We start from the raw sequence: 7379 nt of genomic DNA, 5'->3' as shown, positions 1-7379 counted from the left end.
GTTCCTTTTAACTCCCTTTCTTAGAGAGATTAAAATGATCAGGGCCTAGGTGTAAAACTACTGCACAGAGAAATACTCTAATCAAGCAATGGAATAGTTACTTTAAGAAATCAAAAGGCCACAAGTAAATGTTGATGGACTATGTAGACCTATCTGCACCCCCAGGCTGGTGGTAATTCAGAGAATGGTGCCAACCACAAGGTTGAGTCACACGTTCTGGCCCCAAGTTGTATTCTTCACCCTGACCATTTTCTCATGCCTTATTTAACCCCATTGTCTAGCACATTTTATTCATATAATGTTAATGACAGATAGATAAAATAAGACGTAAGTCTATTTTCTAAGTTCAATAATAGTTTTATAAGTTTTGGATATAGTTAATTATAACAGGATTAAACTTGTATTTACTTGGAAATAAGATGTTCTAGATTAAGGCAATGTTCTGGGATGTTCCCAGTAAACAGGAACACAAGTAATTCATAAAGTGTGATAAATGTAATTGTTATTGTAAAGTTAAAAGCCCACATTCATAAAGTGTGATAAACTTAGTTGTTACTGTAAAGTTAATAGCCCACCGTCATAAAGTGTGATAAACATAGTTGTTATTGTAAAGTTAATAGCACACAGCCATGAACTGATTCAAGAATGTACCCGGAATTGTGGGTGTGTCATTTGGCTTTGTCATTATCTCATGTAATCTGCAACACAGTATAAAATAAAGAAGGCACCTCATTATGTGGGGCACATCTTCATCTTGTGTGAGTGTGTCTCCTTCATCTCGCCGACACCACCTCTCCCTCCAAAGACCCACAGCTGAGGCTGGACCTCGGCAAAACAGGAGCTCTAGTGGCGCAGTGGTTAAGGTGTTCAGCTATAACCAATAGCTCCATGGTTGGAATCCACCAGCCACTCTACTGGAGAAAGATGAGGCAGTCTGGTTCCTTAAGATTGAGCCTTGGGAACATGATGGGACAGCTTTACTCTATCCTATAGGGTCACTATGACTCGATGGTGGTGGTAATGGTGGTTTTTTTTTTTAAATCTTGGTATAGAGATCACAGTTCATTGGTGGTTACAAGGGGTGGGCGGGAGAGGGAGACAGGCATCACTGGGAAGCAGTACATCTCTATTTATGATGGTGGAAAACCTGACATCAATTACCGGTGATGACTATGTACCACGATTAACGTAACTGGAGTCACCAAGCTGCACGCTGACAGGGGCAGCCGAGAGGCACGCTAACTAAATGCTCAGTGATCTGCTGATCTGCTCCTGTAAAGATTACAGCTTAGGAAATCCTACGGGGCAGTTCCACTCTGTATTTGTACAGGGCTGCAATAACTCGGAGTTGACTTGATGTCACACCAACTTAATAAGAAGGTTGAAGTGGCAAAAGGTGAGATACATATATTTCTAAAAAAACCCAGCTGCTGATATTGCCATGTACAGCCAATCACCTGATGAGGTATGTTTTCTTGGTTCAGAAGTGAAGGGCACTGGTTTGCTGCTGGGACATGAAGTCACCTGGCCTACCATGGATCCTGACGCTTCTGTTGCACCTTCCAGTTCACTGCATAGTTGCTGAGGGACTTAAAAGCTTGCAAGCAGCCATCCAAGGTGCAACAGTGGATCACTATTCACTGGGAGAACCAAGGGAATGGGAGAGTGAACCATCATGGAGGAAGTGCAGCACGTACTGACCCACCTACGTGAACAATGGCCTCCTTCAACAAGACGTCAGAAGAATTGAATGGTACCTGGCTACCAATACTGAACATTTAGATCAAGGATTCCACAGAAGAATCCTGGTCAAAAGGGGACAAATGCAGAACAGAGTCTCAAAACCTCACGGAATCCAGACTTTTTGGAGCCAGAGGCTATATAACACCCCAAAATTATTATTTGTTGTTGCTGTATGTTATGCTGTTGCTGTTAGATGCCATCACGTCAGCTCCGACTCGCAGCGACCCCACACACAGCAGCAAATGCTATTGGCCGTGTGCCATCCTCACGACCCTGGCTGGGCCTGAGCCCACCGCTGCGGCCCTGTGTCAGGCCATCTGGCTGAAGGCCGTCCCCTTTGTCACTGACCCTCCACTTTACCAAGCGTGACATCCTTCCCCAGGGAATGGGCCCATCTGACAGCATGACCAAAGTAGGTGAGATGAAGTCATTCTTGCTTTCAGGAAGCATCCCAGCTGCACTTTTTGCAGCCAGATTTGATCTGTTCCTTCTTCTGGCAGCCCATGGTACTCTCAGCATTCTTCGCCAACACAACTCAAAAGCATCACCTCTTCTTCAGTCTTCCTTATCCATTGTCTAGCTCTCACACGCATATAAGATGACTGAAAACACCATGGCTTGGGTCAGGCACACCTTAGTCTTCAAAGTGGTATCTTTGCTCTTCAACACTTGAAAGAGGTCTTCTGCAGCAGGTCTGCCCAATGCAATACGTCATCTAATTTCCTGATGGCTGCTTCCATGGGTGTTGATTGTGAATCCAAGTAAAATAAAATCTTTGACAACTTCAGTTTTTTCTTCATTTATCATGATGCTGCTTACTGGTCCAGTTGTGAGGATTTTCATTTTCTGTATGTTGAAGTGTCATCCATACCACAAACTGTTGTCTTTAATGTTCATCAGAAGGGGCTCCAAGTCATCTTCACTTTCAGCAAGGTTGTGTCATCTGCACTTCGCAGGTTGTTAATGAGTCTTCCTCCAATCCTGCTGCCGCGTTCTTCTCCGTATCGCCCAGCTTCTCGGATCATATCCTCATATTATAGATTGAATAAGTGTAGTGAAAGGATACAACTCTGACGCACACCCTTCCTGGTCTTAAACCATGCAGTATCCCCTTGTTCTATTCAAATAACAGCCTCCTGGTTTACATCCAGGCTCCTCATGAGCTCAGTTAAGTGTTCTGAACAACCTTATCCATAATTTGTTACAACCCACACAGTCAAACACTTTTGTATAGTCAATAAACACCTTTCTAGTATCATTTGCTTTCAGCCAAGATCCATTTGAATCATCAGCAATGATATCCCTTGTTTCACATCCTCTTCCAAAGAAAGGTGATCCCACAGAATGTAGAAATTATAGAACAATATCATTAATAGCACATGCAAGTAAGATCTTACTGAAGATAATTCAGAAATGTTTGCAGCAGTATATTGATAGAGAACTTCCAGAGGTTCAAGCCGGATTCAGAAGAGGACGTGGAACAAGGGATATCATAGCTGTTGTCAGATGGATCTTGGCTCAAGGAAGGGAATACCAGAAAGATGTTTACTTGTGTTTTATTGACTATGCAAAGGCATTTGATTGTGTGGATGGATAACATTGAGAAGAATGGGAATTCCCGAGCACTTGATTGTACTCATGAGGAATCTGTACCTTGACCAGGAGGCTGTCGTTCAAACAGAACAAGGGGACACTACATGGTTTAAAATCAAGAAGAGAGTGCGTCAGGGTTGTATTCTTTCTCCACACTTATTCAATCTATATGCTGAGCAAATAATCCGAGAAGCTGGACTATATGAAGAAAAACGTGGTATCAGGATTGCAGGAAGAATCATTAACAACCTGAGATATGCAGACGATACAACTTTGCTTGCTGAAAGTGAGGATGACTTAAGGCACCTACTGATGAAGGTTGAAGAATACAGTCTGCAGTATGGATTACATCTCAACATAAAGAAAACAAAAATCCTCACAACTGGACCAATGAGCAGAATCACAATCAATGGAGAGAAGATTGAGGTTGTCAAGGAATTCACGTTGCTTGGTTCTACAATCGATGCCAACGGAAGCAGCAGTCAGGACATTAGACGACGCGCAGCATTGGGAAAGTCAACTGCGAAGGAACTGTTTCAAGTGCTGAGGAGCAAGGATATCTCCTTGAGGACTAAGGTGCGCCTGACACAAGCCATGATATTTCCAGTCGCCTGGTATGCATGTGAGAGCTGGACAATGAATAAAGAAGACCGAAGAAGAGTTGATGCTTTTGAGTTGTGGTGCTGGTGAAGAATGCTGAAAGTACCGTGGACTGCTAAAAGAACTAACAGATCTGTCCTGGAGGAAGTGCAGCCAGAATGCTCCTTAGAAGCAAGAACGGCCAGACTTCGTCTCACCTATTTTGGTCATGTTGTCAGAAGGGACCATTCCCTGGAGAAGGATGTCATGCTTGGTAGGGTGGAGGGTCGACGAAAGAGGGGGGAGGCCTTCAAGGAGATGGATTGATATGGTGGCTGCAATGATGGGCTCAAGTATAGCAGGGATTGTGGGGCTGGCACGGGATCGGGCAGTGTTTCGTTCTGCTGTGCATGGGGTCGCTATGAGTCGGAAACGACTCGATGGCACTTAACAACAACAACAACAACAACAACATCCTCTTCTGAATCCAGCTTGCATTTCTGGAAGTTCCCTGTCAATATATTGCTACAACCATTTCTAAATTATCTTTACTTTTGTGTGATATTAATGACATTGTTGGACAATTTCCACATTCTGTGGGATCACCTTTCTTTGGAATGGATGCAGATAATGATCAATCCCAGTTAGTCAGCCAGGTAGCTGCCTTCCAAATTTTTTCAGCATAAATGAAATTATTACCCTGAGGAAATCTTGGAACCTCAAATCGAACCTATCCCAAATAATCGTTGAACCAAGTAACAGCTTAGCCTCATGGGAAAGACTGTGTGGACTCAGCATTTGTGAAACGTGGATGGCCGAAGAGTTACAACTTGTCTCACATCTGGGGATGGTGAGAAGCAGCATGCACCCCAGGCTGATCCCTACCAGGCAGGAGGCAGCCATGCCTCCCTCTGCACTTGTCCCTCCCTGCTCTCTGCTTCTCTGCTGGGCACAGTAACCCAGTGCAGCAGCACACGGAACTCACAGAGCACACTAACAGTGAGGTGGTCTAAGGAAAACAACTTGAGATCTGGATCAACACATACAACTCAGGATCAGGATCAGGAAGCAGGCCAGGCTCCCCGGAAACATCCCCCTCCTTTAGTGCAGGACAGCTCTGTCAGGTGCTTCTGGCCATGCAAGCAAACAGGCCCTTCTCTCAGCCATGCACACCCCTCTCAGCCATGCACACCTCCCCTAGGCCCCCTTAGCCGTGCACACTTCCTCTCAGGCCCCCTCAGCCGTGCACACATCTCCTTCAGCCCCCCGCAGCTGTGCACACCTCCTCTCAGCCCCCTCAGCCGTGCACACCTCCTCTCAGGCCCCCCTCAGCCGTGCACACCTCCCCTAGGCCCCCTCAGCCGTGCACACATCTCCTTCAGCCCCCCGCAGCTGTGCACACCTCCCCTCGGGCCCTCCTCCGCCATGCACACCTCCTCTCAGGCCCCCCTCAGCCATGCACACTTCCCCTGGGGCCCCCTCAGCTGTACACACCTAACCTCAGCCCCCCTCAGCTGTGAACACTTCCCCTTGGGGCCTCTGCTATGCACACTTCCCCTCAGGCCCCCCCAGCTGTGCACAGTTCCCCTCAGCCCCCCTCAGCCGTGCACACCTCCCCTAGGCCCCCTCAGCCATGCACACTTCCCCTTGGGCCCTCCTTGCTGTGCACACCTCCTCGAGGGCCCCCTTCAGCCGTGCACACCTCCCCTTGGGCCTCCCTCAGCTGTGCACACCTCCCCTCGGCACCCCTCAGCCATGCACACCTCCCCTCAGCCCCCCTCAGCCATGAACACCTCCTCGAGGGCCCCCCTCAGCCATGCACACCTCCCCTAGGCACCCCTCAGCCGTGCATACCTCCCCTAGGCACCCCTCAGCCATGCACACCTCCCCTAGGCACCCCTCAGCCGTGCATACCTCCCCTAGGCACCCCTCAGCCGTGCACACCTCCCCTAGGCACCCCTCAGCCGTGCACACCTCCCCTCGGCACCCCTCAGCCGTGCACACCTCCCCTCGGCACCCCTCAGCCGTGCACACTTCCTCTCAGGCCCCCCTCAAGAAAGGCGTCCTCTCAGTGTCCTCAGGAAAGGCCTCTTGGCTCTGCCATCCATCACCAGCATTCTGCCTCCCTGGGCCTGTCACCAACAGCTCTGCCACAGTGCCCCTTCCAAGCCTGTCCCTGTCCTTGGTGCTAGCCCATGACCCATGTTACAAGCCTATCCCTCTCCTCACTGTTACAGCTCTGTCCCTGACCTCAGTGCTACCCCATGACCAACATTATGAACCTGTCCCTGTCCGCGGTGCTAGCCCCTGACTGTTAAGAGCCTGTCCCTGTCCCCAGTGCTAGCCCATGACTCATGGTACAAGCCTGACCCTGTCCCTGGTGCTAGCCCATGGCCCATGTTACTATCCTGACCCTGTCCCTGGTGCTAGTCCATGACCCATATTACAATCCTGACCCTGTCCCTGGTGCTAGTCCATGACCCATATTACAATTCTGACTCTGGCCCTGGTGCTAGCCCAGGACCCATGTTACAGCTCTTCGAGGAGGTCCCTTGCCTCCTTTCCTGCTTTCTCCTGCTCCTTCCTCTCTGCCTTCCAGCCTCTGTGAGGTTAGCTGCAGGTAGAAGCAAATTCTTCATCACGTGCAAGGCACAGCCTTCCCAACAGGAGGCCACACACAGTTCACTGGCGTATGAAGCTACTGTCACTTCATTTGGACAAGTATACTAACCAATCCCTGCAAGGTGCACAAAACAGACCAATCACAAGACACGCTCCAGCCCAGGGCCAGACAAAAAGTATCAGCCTGCAGGATATTTAGATTACCCTGGAATATCAACCAACCTGGAGGAGAGTCACACACCCTCTGAGGTAGTACACTAGGGCAAAGGTGACTCCCAGGGCTCGGGGGGAATCTCTCCAGCTGGTTTCCCAAAGCACTAAGGCAAAAGGCCACCTAAAGGAAGTCACATCCCCACAGCACTGTGCCCTCATAAAGAACTGTCCACATGTGATCAAAGTGACAACAGCAATACGCAAGGACAGAGGAAACATTTAGGGGACAGTGAGCTTGTGTAAGTGATGCTGAGATAGTCTGGAAATAGGGGGAGGGCAGCACAACCTGCAGGATGGAAATCAACATACTGAATGGCACGTGCAGAAAGCGCTGACGTGGGGCATGGATTAGTGCATGTACTTTCACCCAAAATAAACCAACCAATGACTAAGGCTCCACCTACAGAGAGTAGAGCTCTGGTGGCATTGTGGTGAAAGCACTGGGCTGCTAGCCAAACGGCTGATGGTTCAAACCCACCAGCTGTCCGTGGGAGAAAGAGGAGGCAGTTTGCTTCCATACAGACTGACAGCCTTGGAAGCCCTGTGGGCAGTTCCACTCTGTCCTGTAGGGGTGCTATGAGTCGGAATTGACTTGACAGCAGTGGATATGGTTGGGACTTTGCAGTGGG

The 7379-nt window shown here is 48.8% G+C and overlaps 1 protein-coding gene across 1 annotated transcript in view; it reads right to left on the bottom strand.

Moving 5' to 3' along the window:
* CABIN1 (calcineurin binding protein 1) overlaps positions 1–7379 on the bottom strand; it is a gene marked incomplete at its 5' end in the record, with an annotated part of 148772 nt that overhangs the window by 140714 nt on the left and 679 nt on the right. The gene's annotated exons all lie outside the window — the stretch shown is intronic.

This window comes from Orycteropus afer, unplaced genomic scaffold, assembly GCF_000298275.1.
Source record: "Orycteropus afer afer isolate SDZICR_OR568_19922 unplaced genomic scaffold, OryAfe1.0 scaffold00744, whole genome shotgun sequence".
Taxonomy (NCBI): domain Eukaryota; kingdom Metazoa; phylum Chordata; class Mammalia; order Tubulidentata; family Orycteropodidae; genus Orycteropus; species Orycteropus afer.
This window is presented reverse-complemented; position numbering and strand designations above follow the sequence as displayed.